The sequence below is a fragment of the Vulpes vulpes genome, chromosome 12 (assembly GCF_048418805.1).
Source record: "Vulpes vulpes isolate BD-2025 chromosome 12, VulVul3, whole genome shotgun sequence".
Classification (NCBI taxonomy): Eukaryota; Metazoa; Chordata; class Mammalia; order Carnivora; family Canidae; genus Vulpes; species Vulpes vulpes.
The window spans coordinates 24,876,140-24,897,801 of record NC_132791.1 but is presented as its reverse complement, the minus strand read 5'-3'; the positions used below and the strand labels follow the sequence as shown (position 1 = coordinate 24,897,801).

The following is a 21,662-nucleotide window of genomic DNA, read 5'->3' as shown; positions in this document are numbered from 1 at the left end:
GCCTCCCTCAGTGCCCGTCACCCAGAGGCCAGATCATTTTTAAAAGCAAAAAAGGGCAGCTCGGGTGGCTCAGCGGTTTAGCGCCGCCTTCGGCCCGGGGCGCGATCCTGGGGTCCCAGGTTCGAGTCCCGCGTCGTGCTCCCTGCGTGGAGCCTGCTTCTCCCTCTGCCTGTGTCTCTGCGCCTCTCTGTGTGTCTCTCATGAATAAATAAATAAAATCTATATTTAAAAAATAAAAAAAGCAAAAAGGAACAACGACTGCATTTGTTCCCCACCCCTTCGGCGCGCCTCCTAGCACGAGCCGGGCAGTCACACCCTTCCCAGCGGGCAAAAGTCACCCGCGCCCCGTGGGCCCGCAGAGCCGAGGGCCGGAGCCGGCGAGCGGCCGCTTCCTGCCGCCGAGCCCCCGGCCGCCGCCTCCCCCCCCGCCCCCCCCCCCCGCCCAGGCGAGGGCGCGCGGGCCGGGGGGCGGGGCACCCGGGACAGACTCCGCCCCGCCTCCCGGCTGCGGCCCCGCGGCGCCCGGCCCGGCGCCCCCCGCCCCGCCCCGCCCCTGCTCCGCCCACCGGCCGGCGGCCCCGGGGACGAGGGGGAGGGGCGCGGAGGCGGCGGCCCCTGCACCCGCGCGGCGACTGGAGCGCGCCCCGCACTCGGCGCCCGCCCGCCCGCCCGCCCGCGAGGCCGCGGCTGTGCCTTCGGGGTGAGTACCCGCCCGGCGATGCCCGGGCCTCCTCCGCGAGCTCCTTCCCCAGCGGGACCGCGGGGCGCGGGGGCCGGGGCCGGGGCCGGGGCCAGGCCGGGGAAGGCCCGGGGAGAACCGGGGGGCGGCCTCCCGGGCGCTGACCCCTCCGCCCCCGCTGCCCGTGCCGCGCGGGGGACCGGGCGCAGGGACTGGAAACGGCTCTCCTCGTCCCTCTGCCCTCCCCTCACCGTGCGTGCCCACAGCCCCGCCGAGGCGTGGGGCCTCCCCGAGCCCTCTCCCGGGCTCCGGGCCGCGCCGGCGCGTCCTGACCCCACCGGGCGGGAGAGGGACACGCGCCCAGAGCCCGCAGGCCGGGGAGCCGTGGGGGGCGGGGTGGGGCGGAGATCCCGGAAGGAGCAGGGGCTGCCTGGCCTGATCCAGCCAGACCTCAGAGTGGCACGTCTGTCTGCGACGCCCGTAACCCTCCTCACAGCCTTTAGGACAGCAGTTCTCAAACTTTTGGGGGGCTCAGCAACCCCTTTGCACGCTTAAAGATTCACATACCAAGGAGCTTCTGTTCATGCGGGTTATATTTTTTTTAATTTACTGTATAGGGACCCCTGGGTGGCTCAGCGGTTGAGCGCCTGCCTTCGGCCCACAGAGTCCTGGGATCGAATCCCGCACCGGGCTCCCTGCATGGAGCCTGCTTCTCCCTCTGCCTGTGTCTCTGCCTCTCTCTCTCTCTCTCTGTGTCTCTCATGAATAAATAAATAAAATCTTTAAAAAAGGAAATTTATATATATATGTATATAAATCAAGATTTTACTATATTTAATCATTTTTTAGATAGTGGACTTACTATATATTAACATTTTATGAAAATATCCATATTTTCCAAAACGGTGTTAGCGAGGAGAGGGGCCTTGTTTTATATTTTTGCAAGTCTCTTTAATGTCAGTTTTAACAGAAGGCAGCTGGATTCTTATATCTGCGTTCAAGTCTTGCAGTATCACATCATGTACACACATCAGAAGTATCCACTGTATACTTCTGGACAGGTGACAGGGAAAAAGGCAAATTGCATCTTGGTATTATTATGAAAGTTGTTTTGACCTTGTGGATATCTAGGGTTCCCGCACCACACTTTGGAAACTACTGGTGTAGGAAATGCTTTGGAGACTTAAGTCCTTGGCCCTGCTGCTTGTTTGGGATGCTTGCTCTAAATGGAAACACATACCGCCTTATGCATGGACAATGTTAGCCTCTGGAATTTGGAGCCAAGCTTGATCTTGCCTTGGAAACTATGTACTAGGTCCCCTCCATAAGAGATGATGAGCCCCAGTGGCCTTCTGAAAACTCAGCAAGGCTCACAGATGGCTTCGGTAGTTTCTATGCCCACAGAGTTGATCTATCTGTGCACCCAGATTGCGGCAGCAGTGATGTGGCAAACAGGACCGGTGGGTTCAGAGGAGTAACCAGGAGTACCATGCCAAGTGTGTAGGGTTTTGTGCAAGAGTTACCAAGTAGTCAAAAAGTCATTTCCAAAAGATCATTGCCTTCCTTTCCTACGGGTTCATTGCTGTTTGTACTTGGGTTGCCTTGAGTTTATTGGGCTATTAGGATTCCCCAATCTTGGTGCTCTTTCACTTTCCAGTATTAGAAGTGTGCCACCTGGAATAGCCCTGCCTCAGGCCCTACCAGAAAGCAATGTTCTTCATCTGGGAGTGTGATAAGTGGGATCCCTCACTGGTTTATATTCTTGGCTTCATGCTTTGTTAAAACAAGTTCCAGATAGAAATTACATACATATATATACCAGAGGAAAATGATTCCCTAACTTGGCCCTCCCTTTTGCTCCTGCATCCACAGAGCCTCTCCTGTCCTGCTGAAGCAGCTTGGGCTGGAGCTGATAGTTGAGAAATATTGCAAACACATGCATCTGTTGCTGGCCCTGGCCACAGATGTGAGAAGGGAATGGCATGTAACCTTTGCACACCTGCTGTGTTCTTGGAGTAAAGCTCCACTTTGATGGTGGGATTTCATTCCTTTACCCCTTCAGTACATATTTATTGACGGTCCGCCAAGCTCCCAGTTCTGTATTGGATACTGGGGGAAAGTAGTGAGCACAAACAGAAGCAGTCCCTGTCCTTCTGGAGTTTATAGTCTGGTAGCTTAGGTGCCTGCTGGTTAATGAAGACAGTCCACTGTTGAGTGTTCACGTGAGACCTGGTCCTGTGCAAAGAACACTACCCCTACCAGACATGTTCTTCAAAGCACATGCTGAGAAAGACACAGTCCCAGACCGTGAAGATAATGATAAAATCAACATTTATTACCATGTGCCTAGCAAAGAACTTCCTATGCCTTCCTTCTTCTGTTTTTCCTTTTACAGAGGAAGTGACTCCCTGGGGGGCAGCCAGACTACTGGAAAGGAGCTCCAGCCTGAGTCCAGTCACTGGGACAGTCTTGGGCAAGACACTTATCTGGGCCTCGGTGTCTTCATCTTTAAAGTAGGTGTTTGGGCCACTGATGTTCAAGGAGCCAGTGGTTTACTGAACAGCTTTGCACTAGCATTTGTGTGCCTGTCTTCCCAACTCCATGTTCAATGGCATCACATTTTTTTAGCTTGAAGTTAACCATTATGGGACTATTCATGCCATGGAAATCAGCAAATGGTGTATAATCCAGTGCTCCCCCACCCCAGAGAGCAAGTGGTTAAACATTTACCACCACATCATTGTTACTGTCAGAGCCAGGGTGCTTTGTGTTTGTATAGTTTACCTTTGAACAACCTGAAGGTTAGGGATACTGACTGCCTGCGCAGTAGAAAATCCAAGTACAACTTTTGATTTCCCCCAGAACTTAACTGCTGATATCCTACTGCTGATCAGAAGTCTTACCAAAACTATAAACAACTAGTGCACGTTTTGTATATTATATGTGTATGCTGCATTCTTCTAATAAAGCTAGAGAAAATAAAATGTGAAGAAAATCATAAGGAAAATACATTTACTTTACTGTACTTTATTGAAAACTATTTTTAGATAGGTGGACCCATGCAGTTCAAACCCCTGTTGTTCAAGGGTCACCTGTTTTTTTAAAAAATAAACTCTTTAGGTGTGCTGGGGTGGCTCAGTCAGTTAAACCTCTGACTTATATGATCTCTAGGTCCTGGGATTGGAGTCCTTCCTTGCGCTTCTGGCTCAGCAGGGAGCCTGCTTCTCCCTCTCCCTCTAGCCCCCCCTCACTTGTGCACACCTTCTCTCTCAAATAAATAAATATCTTTAAAAATAATAATAACAAAAAAATAAACTCTCTAGCCTGGACAAAGACATTGAATATGGGGTATGTGATTCAATTCCTCCAGAACTTTGGATAGGGAAAAAAGTCTGATTTTTTTACCATATCCTAGAACATGAATCAGCAAACTTTTCTTTAGGCTTTGTGGGCTTACAGTAGTTGCAGCTATTCAGCTCTGCTATTGTAGTGTGAAAACAACCAGAGACAGTATGCAAATGAATGGGCACAGCTGGGTTCCAATAAAACTTTATTTACAAAAACATGGGCTAGGCCATAGTTTGCAGACCCATCTTAGAATGTCAGACAGAACAGGAGCTGGGCTTCTAGGAGGTAATTGCATGGAAAAGGACATTCTATAGAACTTTATCCATAAATACCACAGATTTGATACTTGAAGACGGTTATAGCTAGAAGTGGCAACTGCAAAGTATTTGGAATTGATTGAAAAAGAATCCATAGTAGGTTGTTTAAATAAAGGCCAAGAATGTTCACATGTTGAGGACACAACCATGGATGGTGAGTAGGGGAGGGATATGTATTCCCAGCTGCCTCTCAGGAGCCATCTCAGACAGTATGCTGGGCAGACTAAGTCAGCATGCGAATTTTTGATGTTCTGCAGGAATCAGTGGTGCTTCTATTAGCTATTCTGATTCCAGGGAGATGGACAAAAGCGTTAAAAAAAAAGGAAATCCTCATTATATGTATTTATATTCTATACACTGTACATGTACATTGTATATAGGTATACGTGCGTGTTTGTATACCTACATATGTACCTAAGATATGTGGCTGTGTGAGGATTTTTCCATGTATTTAAAATAGCCTTATGAATGTTTGGAAGACAGAGATGCCAAGCTATTACCAGTAGTCAGTTCTAGGCAATGAAATGGGGTTGAAGAAAGATGGGAATTGTTACTTATTACTCTTTGTAATACTGTGTGTTTGCCTACCCTGCAAATTCATGTATTGCTTTTACAACCAAAAATAAAACAAAAAAACGAAAATCCCAACAACCTATACTTCTTAAAGGAAAATAGGATTATTTCTCTGGTAAGAATGTTACCACCACCCCTTCTCTCCTAATAAAACAAATTATTTAAAGTGGCATATCACAATTCTGAACTAGTGTATATACTAGTGTATATTAATTCAAAATAATACTGGGAGAAAGGCCAGATCAAACCATTTTATTAAACAACTGAACCACCTGTCCAAGGGTACAAGATTAGTGTTCTTTAATAGACTATTATGTGGTCCTTAAACTAGTATTGTAAAATATTGTTTCATGAAATGTCATGAAGTACAGCTTTTACACTTAAAACCGTGTTACCAAAGAATATTTTTCTGTGCCCCTGTTTTTATGGAGAAAGCCTGTGTACACACGCACATGTGTGCATATGGACAAAGGTGAAGGATATGCCAAACGCTGAATAGTTTTCTCTTGGTGGTGGGGTACAGTTGGTTTTTTCATTTTCTTCACTTTGCTTATCAGTATTTTCTAGCACGTATTAAACATATTAAATTTGATAGACTCACTAAATTTGAACACCTATTAAATTTGATAAGACTGAAAACAATCACCCAGTTACTTGTACATGGGGGACAACCCAGTTGCCTTCATTTCTCTTAGACTCAGTTACTCCTGACCTGTCTCCCAGCAGACCCCTGCGTGCTCCCTTTCTCCCAGTGGGAAGGAGAGAAATAAGTATTGGGCAAGAGGCAATGGGGAACCGAAAATGGGCAGGCTGACAGACCGTAGTCACATTGTGCCTTGTCCCCTTCCCTGTGGAGTTGGCTCCAACCTCAGCCCCTCCTCCCTCCAGTTGACCCACAGGTTAGAAAGTTCATAGGATCAGTGCCATTACCTGAGAGGCTATCAGCTGACCATCTTCCTAGATTGAGTGGCCTTCGTTTCTTTTTTAGCTTGGGGGTGGGGGGGTGGGGCTTGAACTCAAAACCCTGAGATCAAGACCTGGGCTGAGATCAAAAGTCAGACACTTAACCAGCTAAGCCACTCAGGTGCCCCTCTTTTTTAGCTAATTTTAATGGAAAATTTCAGGCATACAAAGAAGTAGAGAGTATACACCACCAGCTTCAGCAATTATGAACATTTGGCCAATTGTGTTTCATCTATACCTTTCCCCAAATTCACTTCTTTTTTTCCCTCTTCCAGGAGTTAGCATCTTATTTTCAACTGTATAAAGTAACAAAAAATTATTCTTTATTGTATCTTTTTAATAAAAAGCATGCACTGATGCTGGGGCAAAAATCTTTATATTCTACCCTTATGTTATCCCAGTTGAACACCTGCACAGCCCTTGCAGACTTGCTTGTTGTCCTGCTTCCCTGCTCTTGCATTCATCCTTCTCTCTGCCTAAGAGTCGAAAGCCATCTGCCCTCATTCCTTCTCCCAATTCTTTCTATAGCCTTTCTCAATTCCCCTGGCTGTAGCTATCTCTTTCCAGATATCTTCCTTTTTTTTTTTTAAGATTTTATTTATTCATGAGAGACATAGAGAGAGAAGCAGAGACACAGGCAGAAGGAGAAGCAGGCTCCCTGTGGGGAGCCCAATGTAAAGGCAGGTGCCCAACCACTGAAGCCACCGAGGTGCCCCAGAGATCTTCCTTATGACCCTTATCATACTATAGTTATCTGTGTGCTTATCTTAGTCTCCTTGCTCGATGGTACTGTTCTTATAAAATAAGGAGTGTTTTCCTGATCTCCCTCTCTTCAGTGGTACTTAGCAATGCTCAATGCAGAGAAACACTCAGAAATGTATGCTAAATTAATTTGACTGAAATTCATTGACGAAAATTTTTTATTATAAAAGAAACTCATCACATTAAAAGAAAAATGTTCAGATATAGCCTAGGACCAAGAACATTTTATCTCACCTGCAAAGATTTGATTTGATTTGATTTTTTAACAGATTTTACTTATTTGAGAGAGAGAGTGCACACATGAGCAGGGGGAGGAGCAGAGAGAGGGATAAGCCCACTCTACAATGTGGGGCACCACCCCAGGACTCTGAGATCATGACCTGAATCAAAATCAAGAGTCTGAGGTTTAACCAACTGAGCCACCCAGGCTCCCTCATCTGTAGGGATTTTCAAAGATTTTAAAGAATTGTGATGAAAAGAATTTTCAATTTGAGCCAATATAGAAAGGCAACTTTTTTTGAGTAAAATAATTTGTATTAACGGTCTGTTGTCTCTTTTTCATATATATATGAAGAGCCTGTAGCTCTTCTCTGGTTTTAAAATATTTTTTTACTCCAGTTAGGTAACAATGACTCTATGTTTTAGAATATCCATTGTATTTTAAAATGGAGATTTACATCTTTAGTAAAAAAAATAGGCTACACGTAGGACCCACATGCCCCATGAAGCAAGTTGATATCAATCTCATGCATAATGGTAGCTCACAGGTATAGAGTTCCCAGTGTACACTCTGCCTTTGCCTATTCCCATGTTTATCACAGCAGCCCTGGTGAGCAGGGCAGGGCAGGGCAGGTATTGTTACTTTAAATCTGCAAAGAAGTAAATGTAGGGTTAGGGAGATGGAAGGCATCTTGCCTAAGGCAAAAAGTGCTGGACTCTGTTTTAAATGTGAATTGGAAACCAAAGGGCTTTGGGGTTAGATATTGCAAACATGCAAAGATAGGAAACTTTTTCAATAGTGTATGTCTTTGGGAGACAGACCAGATTGTTGAGGTAAGTATGTATCTTTTATGCCAAAGAACTACTAAAGTGATCTCATACTTTCTGAACCAGTCGTCTCTCAGATTCCTTATGTTCTCCCTTAGTCTTTTGTTGTAAGAATTAATCCACCTTCTGATGAATTAGCTAGGCTCTTTTGCATAAATGCTGATGTGGTTCTCTCTCATTGTCTTTTCCTGACTTGAGAACTCTGGGCAAGCCCGTCTCTGGATAATGTAACTTGCCTGATCTCTCGCTCAAACAGATGTGTATGGAGGACTTAATTATTCCTTATCCTCATCATCCTTTTATGACCGTTATTATAAAATTACAAAGCAACATATACCTTGTTCATTAAGGAGGTTTGACAGTCTAAGAGTAGTATCCTCCTACATGATCACCAGGTCTGAATTTTTGGCTGAGAAGAGGAGAGATGAATAAATCCTTGCTGACAGTCTGCTATATGCAAGAGCTATGCTAGAAGTGTCACTGAAACAGTTCTGTAATAGTAGTGAGATAAAGACCAGCCTCAGGATGGTTTTAAGAGTGGTAAGTTTCATAAAAGCCTTATTTGCTAAGTGAAGGAATCAGTTCCATTTTTTTTTTTTAAAGGAGGCTCCACACCCAGCATGGAAACCAACATGGGGCTTGAACCTCAACCCTGAGATCAAGACCTGAGCAAAGATCAAAAGTTGGACCCTTACCTGACTGAGTCCCCCTGGTGCATGATCAGTTGCATTTTAAAGGCTGGCATTGTCCGTATCAACTAATCCTTTCAAAGTTAACTATCATGCAGATTTTGCCAAAATCAAGGATATTTTAGGAGAAATAGAGGTTGATCCTCTAGTCGTAATATATGTACCTTAGAGTGTGAAGATTGTTCTAATATGAGATTACAGTTTTTAAATCTATTTGGTTAATTTGGGTTTTTGTATTCCGGGCCTGGGTTTGACTCCAAGGTTGGCCACTTAACCAGCCACAAGCCCTGGGCAGGTTACTGAATGCCTCTAATCCTCAGTCTTCCTACCTGTAAGATGGGATGGTGATGCCTTTCTCATAGGGTCGCTAATGGATCACACATTAGACAACGTGGCCAAGGTGGCTGGCATCCCAGTGGCACTCAGCACATGCTGCTTATGAACTGATTTAGCACTCATGGCATAGTGCCAACACATTGCTGCCGTTCTTCTGAACTTTCTCAACCTAGCACTCCCAAGCTCCAGACCCAGCTGCCTGCTGGGCATCTTCATCCCAAAGTCACCATAGCAAAAATCGATATCATGACTCCATTCCCAGTCATTGGCTCTGTCATTTGACCCAAATGAGGCGTGTAAGGAGCTGTCCTACACCTCTTCTTCATCTCTCATCCTCAGTCCATTGTGCCTTAACTCTCACTGGCATCTATTGCCTCTGACCTTTTTTTCTGACTCGGTGACTGTAATCGCACTATAACCTGCCTCCACAACACCAGTCAGCATCCTCCCCCTGAGTCAGGCATTGTGACTCCCGAGTGATCTCAGAAAATCAAATCAGGTCTTTAAAAGTTCAGCCTAGAATTCTTTAATGGTGCCTCCTGTCCTCAGGGTCTATCTGAACCTTGTTGCGAGGCCTCTGAGGATGTAGACCCTGCCCTTCCCCTTTCCCTCCTCTCCTAGCTCTTCCCACATGCACCCTATATACTTGATCCACCTGGGGATCCTTTATGGCTCCCGCAGGGTCACACTTTCATGCCTTCTTTCACTTGTGCTCTTTTCTCTGCCCAGAATATTTTTTCATGACTCCCTCAATGTAGTTCTGGGAGGCGCATAGATGGTGTTATATGCCCCGGAGGCCTTCCTGCCCCCAGTCCCAGGCTGAATTAGCTGCTCTCCCTAGAGGATTCTCTGTCATCATCACCACTGCTGTAGCATGGGTCTTATGATACTGTCATTAGCTACTTCCCAGTCTGTGTGTGACTGGGTATCCCTTTATCCCAGTGGTTTATAAATGTCACATGTAAGATATGAACCTACATCCCTTCTCTTAGACCATCCAGAGAGGCTTAGTACCAGATATGTTTAGTGCTGTTTCATTACTTGTCACATCTATGATGCAATGAAGTGGCAGTTGCATATGCCATGTCACTGTGTGAGCCGCTGAGATGGAACTCCGCCAGTGCTGCTTCACAGGTAGGCTCTGGAATCTGATGGACTGGATTTTGAATTCCAGTCCATTATCCCTCTCAGCAAGCTTAGCTTGCAGTCTAATTTTAGATATCCAGCTCCTAACCATGTTGCCATACTGCCATGGGAGAAGAACCTGGTGCTCGCAACACAGGAACACTGGGTCCTCCTGGCAATTACCTTTCTTTTGGGAAATCAGTAACTAATGGGTTTATACCTCAAGCGTCTGGGAGCTCTACTAGCATGAGTCATCCTTCTCTCCAGTCCAAGCAATTCTGAGGTGGGTGGGGATAGATGATATCAGAAACTTGGTGATTTCGTGGAGATAAATGCTGCCCTATGAGACCCTGGCAGCCTGACACCCTGTCTTTCGTGGTGACGCTGTTTCTAATTCCTCAAATTCGAGTTAGAAAAGTTCACTACCAAGCATCTACAAAATTAGTTCAAGAAGCTTGAGGAAATCATGCAGTTTTCTTAAACAGTGGATATCGATTAGGCCTGTTACATAATGCTTTTAACACAGTTGTCTGCTCCTACCCCACTCTTCCTGCTCTCAAAAGCTAGATGCAAAGGACGTGGTTGTGCAGATGTCATTTCTGTAGTGTCTGCAAGTGTCATTTTTGAAGCCCCACTGTGGGTTGAATCCAACTGTGGGTTGCTGCAGGGTCAGGGACCCACATTCTGAGAAGGAGCCGAGGACTGAGTCAGGATGCCTGCGGGGGCCCTGCCCTGTTTCTTCCTTTCCTTTCTGGGCCCATGATGACTTTCTTTTCTCGGTGCATCTCTAGAATTATAAATTCTGAAGTTCATGAGACTTTTCGTGAAACTGCTTTATTAGCCCACAGTGATATCCAAAGTTAAAACTATTTCTGTTCTTCTGAGTGTGTGCTACTGCAGTTAGCTTAAAATGAGCTTAAAGGATGTGTCGGGTAAGCCTTTCTCTTTTGGGAATTGCTGTCTTGGCTAGCCAGCCTAGAACTGGGAGTCTTAATGTGACAGGAGATGTCCAGTCAGACAGTGTGGTGGCCATGGCCCCTGTCCCTCAAATCTTGACTGTGGCCTTTGGCAGTGGCTGCATACATATCTGCCGAATGAGTCATGATCATTTTTGTGTTACATCCTAAAAATTTCCAGTGTTACTTAATAATAAAGTCCAAGGAAACAGAAGGGTTAGAAATCAGGAAGTAGCTACTTTTTAAATGCAGTCTAGTATTTTCACGGCATGACTTCGTTTCATATCAAACTTTAACAAATTCTGATGTTGGAAATCTGCAATTTAAACCAAGTGTAAAGCTAGAACACTACTTTATATTTTGTCTTTCTTTTTTTTTTAATTTATTTTTTATTGGTGTTCAATTTGCCAACATATAGAATAACACTCAGTGCTCATCCCATCAAGTGCTCCTCTCAGTGCCCGTCACCCGGTCATCCCCACCCCCCGCCCACCTCCCCTTCCACCATCCCTGGTTCGTTTCCCAGAGTTAGTAGTCTCTTATGTTCTGTCTCCCTTTTTGATATTTCCCACTCATTTTTTCTCCTTTCCCCTTTATTCCCTTTCATTATTTTTTATATTCCCCAAATGAATGAGACCATATGTTTGTCCTTCTCTGATTGACTTATTTCACTCAGCATAATACCCTCCAGTTCCATCCACATCGAAGCAAATGGTGGGTATTTGTCTTTCTCTTTATTTTTTTAAAGATTTTATTTATTTATTCATGAGAGACACAGAGAGAGAGAGAAGCAAAGGCATAGGCCGAGGGAGAAGGAGGCTTCTGCAAGGAGCCTGATGTGGGACTCGATCCCGGATTCCGGGATCACTCCCTGAGCCAAAGGCAGACACTCAACTGCTGAGCCACCCAGGCGTTCCTGTATTTTGTTTTTCATCACAGTTCCTACAGTGGCCAATTCTGCTGCTTCCTCACCTTGTCTCCTCCTTTTCTGTCCTCAAGCATCTTACTCTGGCCTCCTTGCCTTCCTCAGAACCACCTCAGGGCCTTTGCACATGATCTCACCCCTCCTCCGGATTGTCTATAGCTGGTCCCCTCACTTCCTTGACTCTGGTCCAAGTGGCTCCAAATTGGTGAGACCTCCTTTGATCTCCCGATGTCCGTTGTAGCCCAACAGTCCCTACTGCCCTCATCCTGCTTATCCATAGATCTAGTCACCATCTGACATTCTGTTTGTATATTTATTGAGTTGTGTAGTCTGCCTCCCTCCTCAGGAAAGCACTGCAAGGGCAGGCAACTTTGTCACTTTTGTTCCTGGGTGTATCCCCACTGCCTAAAATAGTTCTTGGCACGTGTTAGGTGGTTAATATAAATATGCATTGAATACTTGAATGAATGAATCATAGAATTTTTTCACTATTAGGGACGACTAAACTTATGTGATAGATTGAGAAACTGAGGCACAGAAAGTTATACGGCTCATTTCAAAATGGAGCTCAATCATTTCAAAACTGTTATAGCTCTCTTTAAAAATCTAGGACTCGGGATCCCTGGGTGGCGCAGCGGTTCGGCGCGTGCCTTTGGCCCAGGGCGCGATCCTGGAGACCCGGGATCGAATCCCACATCAGGCTCCCGGTGCATGGAGCCTGCTTCTCCCTCCGCCTGTGTCTCTGCCTCTCTCTCTCTCTCTCTGTGACTATCATAAATAAAAAAAAAAAAAAAAATCTAGGACTCTATGTGGAGCCTTCTGGTCAGTTGTCCAGTCCAGTCCAGGGTAACACAAAAGAATAAATGAAAATTGATCATTTAAATTTTTAGCAGAAAACCCACAAGTTACTATGTAATGGCAAAACTTTCTGATACAGAAGGCAGAGTCTTATTCATGTTTACAGCATAGAGTGCACATTGCATATAATTAGTGCTCAAGAGAAATGTGTTAATAGATTTGGTTATATTGTTATAAAGCCATTCCTTTCTGCAAGACCCTCCTCCTGCACTAGTCCCAAAATAGACAGTTATTCTTAGAGCTTTTTATTCAAAATTTTTTTCAGTTATAAGTATCCCATTTAAGAGTGTGTGTGTGTGCTTAATTTCTTTTACAAATAGCTGACATGATCAAAGAGGTGACCTCATCTCTGGGAAAATCCAGAAATATTTAGTTATTCTGGTTTTCCAGATGTAGCTACATCAAATAAAGCAAATAACTAATCTTTCTAGTTCTCCACTTTGTGAAAAAATCCAGTTTTCAAGCCATGATGGTTTGCTGGCCTGAATGGTTCTGACCTCAGACTTATTTATGCTTACACAGACATCCTTGGAATCTCACTTTTGACAAAAAGTTGTTTATAAGTAGCATGATGTTTAGATATACAACAGTCAGTTTGGGAAGTGGAGCCAATTAATTTCTCTTTAAGCAGAAAAGAAACAAAGCACAGCTAATCCTTATAGTGAACTGAAGTGAACTCTAGAGATGTAGTGACATTAACTTTAGAGTTGGAAGCTGTGAAAATTCAGGATGGGTATATTTAGGAAAATGTGAGAAGAGAGATGGGTAAACCACATGAAATACAAAAGAAGCCTATTTCTGTTGTTTGTATAGATTTTAAAAATCCACTGTGTGTCTTTAGAAATCTTAAATAAATAAACAATTTGGCAGATATATTGCCTGCACTTTAGACCATTCTTGACTAACTACCTGCAAACTCTTTAAAACTATGCAAGCTGTCCTGGAAACTGATATGCACACTCCCAACTCCCAAAAATAAACAAAACCTCTATCTTCCCCACCCCATTACTGGCAGGAGTTCCTCTGCTCAGGCTTACTCTTCTCTGCTCCTTCCTGCTGGTGTATGGAAATCATGTGGTTGGTTGTGGGGCCCATTCATGTCTATGCCTCTTTCTCTATCATAAGGTAACCTAAGGGGATTCAACCCTGATAACAGAAGCAGCTAAATACTGGATTTATATACTCCAAAGGCTGGAAAGTAACTTGAAGAGATGAATCTTACCGTATGTGATCACTGGCATTTAGTTAAAGTCGGTTGACCTTTCCACGCATTTCTACAAATCTGGCTGTGCCAGATAAGCATCATGGTGTGGCATTCACTGCCAGCAGGGTGTATGGTCTGAGATGTTCTAGCAAGAGGGGTTGTTTAGCAGTGTGCTGCCCGAGCTCTGTACTCAGTCTCCCAGACAAAACCTGATGTAGGAAAGATGTTAGGGTTCAAAGCTGATGACCAAGAAAGAATTCTTGAGATGTCTTTGGTGCAAAAAGGTGGTTTAATTAAAGCACAGGGACAGGAACTGTGGGCAGAACAAGTAGGGGCATGAGGAGTGGCCCATCATAGACTTTCAAGTTGGGAGGGGTTTAGGGATAGCTTAAGCCTTCCAGGTATTTTGGAAACAAGGTTTCCAGGATCCTCAGGGGGGGCTTATCTGTTGTTGGGAAAGGTCATTTATTATTGTTTAGTAAACCCTCAGTCATGAGACCCTTCAGATGTATAAATAACGTGGGTCATGATTGGAGGATGATTACCAACATGTATAGGGGTGGGTAGAGATAAAGGAAATTTCCAAAGGAAGTTTTATATGTTAAAGTAGACTTACAGGGTCCTGGGAGGTCAGACTAAGATTGCCTTTTGCCCTTAGCTAAGTGTTAACATTGAGGCAACTGTGTCCCTAGAGGAAGGTCACTCTGCCTGTTTCAAGGACTTGTTAGTGGGCTGTAGATAGTAAGGAAATTTAATAATTTTTCCTCTGCTTTTATTTCCCATATCAAAACCCATCTGTAGGATTGCTGCCTGGGCTTGGGAGTTCAGTCAGAGTAACAGGTAGCAAAGCCCACTGATCCGAATGGGGATTTTGCCTGTGATTCAAGCTAAAGGGGCCGCTTACCTTGCTATATAACCCGCTAGGGTCATGACGTACCTCAGCATGGAGTCAAACCGCCTAAAGATTTGAGGGCTTCGCTGAGTGAAGTAAGTCAATCGGAGAAGGACAAACAGTGTATGTTCTCATTCATTTGGGAAATATAAATAATAGTGAAAGGGAATATAAGGGAAGGGAGAAGAAATGTGTAGGAAATATCAGAAAGGGAGACAGAACATAAAGACTCCTAACTCTGGGAAACGAACTGGGGGTGGTGGAAGGGAAGGAGGGCGGGGGGTGGCGGTGAATGGGTGACGGGCACTGAGGGGGACACTTGACGGGATGAGCACTGGGTGTCATTCTGTATGTTGGCAAATTGAACACCAATAAAAAATTAATTTATTTAAAAAAATGAAAAGAAAAAAAGATTTGAGGGCTTCATCATATTTGATGGGCTGTCTTGCCTCTACAGGGTTACAGAGCCGGTTCTTATCCACATTAATAGCTCAGTCAAGTCTCCCTCAGAGATGAGAACATTCGGTCACCAGAGGCCATCTGAGTGTCACTGGGTTTGGCCTGTCTGGCAGACAGTTTACAAAAGAAATTCACATGAATTCACATGACAGAGGAAGAGAGATGAAAAGTATCCACCTTTACTAGAAATTAAAGAAACGCCCAAGATTAGCTTTTTAATCTCTTAATTTGGCAAAAAGTAAAGAAAAACAATCATGTTGCCTTGTTGAGGCACTTCCATTCCCTGCCTCCAAGAAGAGTCATAAATTGGCACAGCCTTTCCTGGCCACATGGTGATGTTTAATGGGACCGAGACATGCAAATCCTTTCACCCAGCTGTCCTGCTTCTAGGAACCAAAAGCTAGGAATTTCTATTAAGGAAATGGATTGAGGACGTACTCCAAGGAGAGTGTACAAAGGTTGCAGCATTGTTTGAATGTTAATACTTGGAAACAAACTAAGTATTTTAATAATAAGAGATTTAAGTAAATTATTGTATATCTGAATGATAGATGTTTATAGTGCAGTTAAAAGATCTAAAATACCACAGATGGGGGATCCCTGGGTGGCGCAGCGGTTTAGCGCCTGCCTTGGCCCAGGGCGCGATCCTGGAGACCCAGGATCGAATCCCACATCAGGCTCCCGGTGCATGGAGCCTGCTTCTCCCTCTGCCTGTGTCTCTGCCTCTCTCTCTCTCTGTGACTATCATAAATAAATAAAAAAATTAAAAAAAAAATTTTAAAAAAGATTAAAAAAAATAATAATAAAAAAAATAATAATAAAATACCACAGATGGCCTGATAGATTGCTGAGTGAAAAAAAGCCATTTACAAAACAATGTGAGGTCGAACCCATTTTTTAAAGAAATCCTAATACATTTAAAAGTTGTGTTAGGTGAAACTTCAAACTTCAGTGGTGACTTTTGTTTATCTGCACTTTCTAATTTTTCTGTAATGATCGTCTGTTTCTTAGTATAATATTTTTGAAGTTATCATCAGCCAAAAAGACAAGGTTCTACAGCAGGTTTGGTCTCCTGCTAGGATTGTTGGCAGAGAGGGGTGGGGGAGAGGGGGTGGGAGAAGGTGGTGAGAAGGAAGGGGTCCCGCTTGGATTGATAGGCCTGTAGGAAGTATTCAAATGGTCTATCCAAAGTGAAATAAAAACCATTCATGGATTCCCTTCAGAACCATTGCACTGGGGGATCCCTGGGTAGCTCAGCAGTTTTGCACCTGCCTTTGGCCCAGGGCACAATCCTGGAGTCCTGGAATCGAGTCCCGCGTCGGACTCCCGGCATGGAGCCTGCTTCTCCCTCTGCCTGTGTCTCTGCCTCTCTCTCTCTATGTCTATCATAAATAAATAAAAATAAATAAATAAAAAAAAAGAACCATTGCACTGCATTAGTGGATGATGAAGGTCATAGTTTGGGGAGCAGAGTGGGTTTCTCTAAAGAATAATAGTAACATATTTACTTTTTCAATAAATCCTCATCAGACATTTTGATTTTAAGATTTTATTTATCTATTCATGAAAGACACAGAGAGAGAGAGAGAGAGGCAGAGACACAGGCAGAGGGAGAAGCAGGCTCCATGCAGGGAGCCCTATGAGGGACTCTATCCCAGGTCTCCAGGATCATGGCTTGGGCCAAAGGCGGCGCTAAACCGCTGAGCCACCCAGGCTGCCCCTCATCAGACATTATTAAATAAAGAACTGTATACTGTGGTTCAGGAACTTTATGAACTGTTCCGTCTTCCTTTTAAAAGATACCGCCCAAGGGATCCCTGGGTGGCGTAGCGGTTTAGCGCCTGCCTTTGGCCCAGGGCGCGATCCTGGAGACCCGGGATCGAATCCCATGTCGGGCTCTCGGTGCATGGAGCCTGCTTCTCCCTCTGCCTGTGTCTCTGCCTCTCTCTCTCTCTCTGTGACTATCATAAATAAATAAAAATTAAAAAATAAAAAATAAAAAAATAAAAGATACCGCCCAAGAAGTCAAGTTTTCATTTCTAGATACTATTTCTTCCTGATGAAATATCCTCTATAGGTATTTATGTCAGGAAATTGAAAATGACTGCTTCAGCTTTTTAAAAAGTAAATACCAAACGAAATCATGCTTACAAAAAACAGAACTTGGATTCTATTCAGAGGTTGAAAGTCCTTCCCACTGGTCCTGCCCTTTACACAATGTATTCTTCTATTTAGGGATAATCAATGTTAACTTTATTCTAGATCTTTCTTTCGTATTAACAGATACAGTGGTGTGTGTGTGTGTGTGTGTGTATGAATGAATATATACTAATAGTCTTAAAGTTTTTAAATTGGATTCTAGTACATCTATTATTTGCAACTTTTTCTATTTCATTATATTAATGTGAGTCTTTGCTCACATCTTTTTTAAAGATTTTATTTATTTGTTCATGAGAGACACAGAGAAAGAGACATAGGCAGAGGGAGAAGCAGGCTCCCCATGGGGAGCCCGATGCAGGATTCTCAATCCCAGCACCCCAGGATCATGCCCTGAGCCAAAGGCAGATGCTCAACCTCTGAGTCACCCAGGTGTCCCTTTGCTCACATTTCTTACGTTGCATCTGAGTAAGGAATTGTATCTTTGATATTTATATCAATAAAATTTATTTGCCCTTACTCTGCCTCTCAGAATAAATTCAGTCACCCAGGGCAACTTGTTAAAAACTTAGCCCTAGCTCTAAGTTGTTTTCCCAAAGTTTATTATTTTTGTTTGTTTTTGTTTTCCCAAAGTTTAGCTGTCAGTCAGTTCCCTGGAAATCTGAACCACATGGAAGGCTCAGTCAATGATTAGAGACCTAGCTCCCAAAAGTGCCAGCAGAATGTGATATGTAGTGTGTGATACGTGAAAGTGCTTAAGTTGTACTTTTCTCAACTTTACTTTTGAAGGATTTTAAGCATTCTTTTTTCCCCTGCCAGAAATTTGCATTTCACTTGAGAGAAAATCAGCTGTATTTTCTTCCTAGGTCTACCCCTCATAAACCTAGTGACCCCACTTTCCTTCTAGGGGTCTCTGTTTCCTGGTCAGGAAAATGCTATAGCATCTCTAAGGTTCTTTGCAGAAGGCTCAGCATTCTCTCACTCTGTCTCATCAGCTCCATTAGCATCTAGGACAAAGTGTCCTGCGGGTATGGGGTGGGGAATGGGTTAATGCCCTGCCACATATGCACAAATGATGGTGTCCGAGTCATTTGCAGGTGTCCAACATTGCGACCAAAGGTTGGTTGGCAGCAAGACTGTGGTTGGGAGGAACCACAGCTCTGATCTCCCTGCAACTTGTTTACTAACAGCATGGTTCAGTTGTTAAACGTCTCAGATCTGTCTGCCTATGCCTAATGTTTAGCGGTTTTAGTAATTTACTTTAAAAATCTGGTGTTCGGCACTCTTTCCCCACTCCCACTCTTCTGTGCATATGTGTACAAGATGTACCTGAGGGCATCATGACATTGTACAAGTCACCCAGCTGGTATTTCAGGATAGTTTAGCTTTGAAAGACAGTGTTTCTCAACCAAATAATTCTCTTGATTTTAAGAGTGTGAGCTAGGTGTAGGGAAGGGCTTCAAATACAGTGCAAGTGTCTTTTTAAATTCCTTCTGTTTAAGAACTGTTCACATGTCCTACTTGATTCAAAGGCCAGGGCGAATGTTTAGCCATCCTACTGTAATGAACACAAGTATTCATGAACCACAAGCTCCAAATGAGCTCCGACATCACTGCTTACGAGACATAATTTCCCCTTAACTTTCTTATTTTTAAAAACTTCTTTTCGCTTTTTTTTTTCTTGGCCTCCATGCAATACTATCTTATTCTGTGGAACAAAAAAGGTAGCACCCATGCATATTTCCATGCATACTACTAACCCTTCTCCTAGCCCCCCAAAAGAAAATAACTAAGATAACACCTCTCTCCCAAAAAATCCACAGTGACTCTGTTCACGCCTTCCTTTTATTCCTATTGAATGGGGATTAGGTAAAACAAAACAACAAAAAAGGCAGGAACAAACCTGAAGGCTGGCAGGATAAGGATAAGAAAAGAAAGGAGCTGAAACAATGACAATGAGGTGTGGGCTTTATGCAGATGTGGGAAGTAGGGAGGGCTCCCTGGCCAGTTAGCTGGGTTTTTAGATAAAACCAGACCAGGGGCAGTTTTAGAGTCTGCAGGATTTGCAGTAATGCTTGAGGTTTAAGGATGGGGTATGATTCTGGCCGAGGAAGGCAGACCCAGGAAGCATTTATGATGCCTCGATTCTCTCTGGGTCTCGACTGTTCTCAAGCTAAAGATCTCTCCCTCCTACCTGTCTTGGAATATGGTAGTTTTTAGCTTTCTCTTGGGATCGCTGAAGCATGGGGAGTTCCTATAAAGCGATCTAAGACAAGGAGTGATGATAGCATGAATGAAACCTAGGAGGGATTGAGGGATTGCGGGATTGCCAGAGCCCTCCAGGGGGTATGAAAGGACTGTTTCCCAACTTGGAAGCAAAACCAGCTTTTGGTCACCAAAACACAGCTGCTGTTGCTCACCTATGGCTCAGTAAAGGGTAGCAAGGGACATGTGACAATGCCAAGCTCAGACCAATGTGCTGGGTAACCCTTGGAAGAAGGAGGGGTAACTGCAGTATTCAGAACTGAGTCCCAGTAGGATTTGTCAGGCCCATGAGTCTCTTCTGGCTTCTTTTAGCTGTGGGGTTGATTGGTAACCCTTCTCCAGCACCCCCTTTAGAACAGCAGTTGTTGCACCAGGGGAGGTGGCGTGAGGTGGCTGGAAAGAGCCAGGATTTAAAACCCAGCTCTCCGCCTCTTACTAGGTTAGATGTATGTCCTCAAACATGTTCTTCCATCTCTGAGCTGCAGTTTCCTCCACTGTAAAATGGAAATAATAATACTCTTTAACCTACAGAGATGTTGCCAAAATTAGACAAGATGGTATAAAGCACTGGGTATTTCTGTACCGGTATGCAGGTACTTATATGCCGGTCCTAACTAGTGACAGATTCCTTTCTTTTTTAGCTTCTGCAAGTAGAATTTGGTTCACGGGACGCCTGGGTGGCCTGAGCGTCTGCCTTAGGCCCAGGCGTGTGATCCTGGAGACCGGAGATCGAGTCCCAAGTCAGGCTTCCTGCATGGAGCCTGCTTCTCCCTCTGCCTGTGTCTCTGCCTCTCTCTCTCTCTCTCTCTCAAATAAATAAATAAATAAATAAATAAATAAATAAATAAATAAATAAAATATTTTAAAAAAGAATTTGGTTCATTAATATAGTGAAATGAGAGTTATGTAGTTTCTCTTTTTTTTCTTAAGATTTTATATATTCATGAGACACACAGAGAAAGAGAGGCAGACACACAGGCAGAGGGAGAAGCAGGCTCCATACAGAGAGCCCGATGGGGGACTCGATCCTGGGACTCCAGGATCACATCCTCTGCCAAAGGCAGGCGCTAAACTGCTGAGCCACCCAGGGATCCCCCAGTTGCCTAGTTTCTAAGGAAAAAGTGAGGCAGATGGTAGAGCACTTTACACAAAGCCATTTCCATAAAAGCTGTAGCAGTCACTTTGGGTCACTTTATCTGTTCTGAACTACGCAGGCAGGCTTTGTAGGGGAGTGGGAGGAGCAGGGATTGTGTGAGGATCCCAAAATTCTGCCCCAGGTGTTTGTAAGCTACAGGGAGGTAAATGGACCCGTTTCTTCCTCACCGCATCAAGGCCAGTATGGGTACAACTTTGGTTTAACCATAGAATTTTGGCAAAATGGAAGCTCTCGGCCCCTTTAGGGTTCGACATAGAGGGGCGATTCAGAGACTCAAGGCTTTTGAAGATGGGAATGACCCACCCTGCCGGGTTCCGCAAGGATCTCCAGCCCTGCGCCCCACCACAGAGGTTCTCTCATGTCCCACAACCTCTGTGGAGACACCCTTCTCTCCATCCACTTCCCAGGCAGACAGTTTTACTCTTGCAGTTCCTACTGTTTGGGGTGGAAACATTAAGTCAAGAATTGGAACTGATAGCAAATCAATGGGAGAATAGGATTATTGCCTTTTTCAACTTACACCTTCAAAATTCCAGTCAGTGGAATTATTATTAGTCTTGTTTCTGAGGCCACGGATTTGGCAACTTCTGCAGACAGGTGAGCTCACCTCTTACTAAATGGGCGTATTTTTAGGGAGCGGCACTGGCTCCCCCTTTAGTGGGGATGAGTAACAGATCTCTGGTATCTGTGTGGCACTTAACTGCGCTCTCCCCTCCTAGGAGGCGACTCGGTGACCACCCCCCCCACCCCGCCAGGCCGCCCTCTCTAGCCTTTGCCTCTTCAGTTCCATACCGCTTTTCCGTGGCAGCCGCCACCCTCCAGTGGCCCACGCAGGTCACCTCTGGCCTCCTCCCTCCCGTAGTCCCTCCGGGAGCCCTGCTGACCTCCTGTCCAAAACCTCTGCCCCCCAAGGTTGCTCCGTGGGTGGCACAGGGCCCACAAGGTGTGTTC

The 21,662-nt window shown here is 44.5% G+C and overlaps 1 protein-coding gene across 2 annotated transcripts in view; it reads left to right on the top strand.

Annotated features, from left to right (window-relative positions):
• The first annotated feature begins 567 nt into the window (after nt 1-567).
• ACO1 (aconitase 1) overlaps nt 568-21,662 on the top strand; it is a 59,245-nt gene continuing 38,150 nt past the window's right edge. Inside the window, exons 1-2 of one of the 2 annotated variants that reach the window (XM_072728124.1) lie at nt 568-700; nt 3,075-3,192. The gene's annotated coding sequence lies outside the window, so the exon portion shown is untranslated. The remainder of the gene's footprint in view (nt 701-3,074; nt 3,193-21,662) is intronic. The other variant, XM_072728125.1, reaches the window with a different exon arrangement.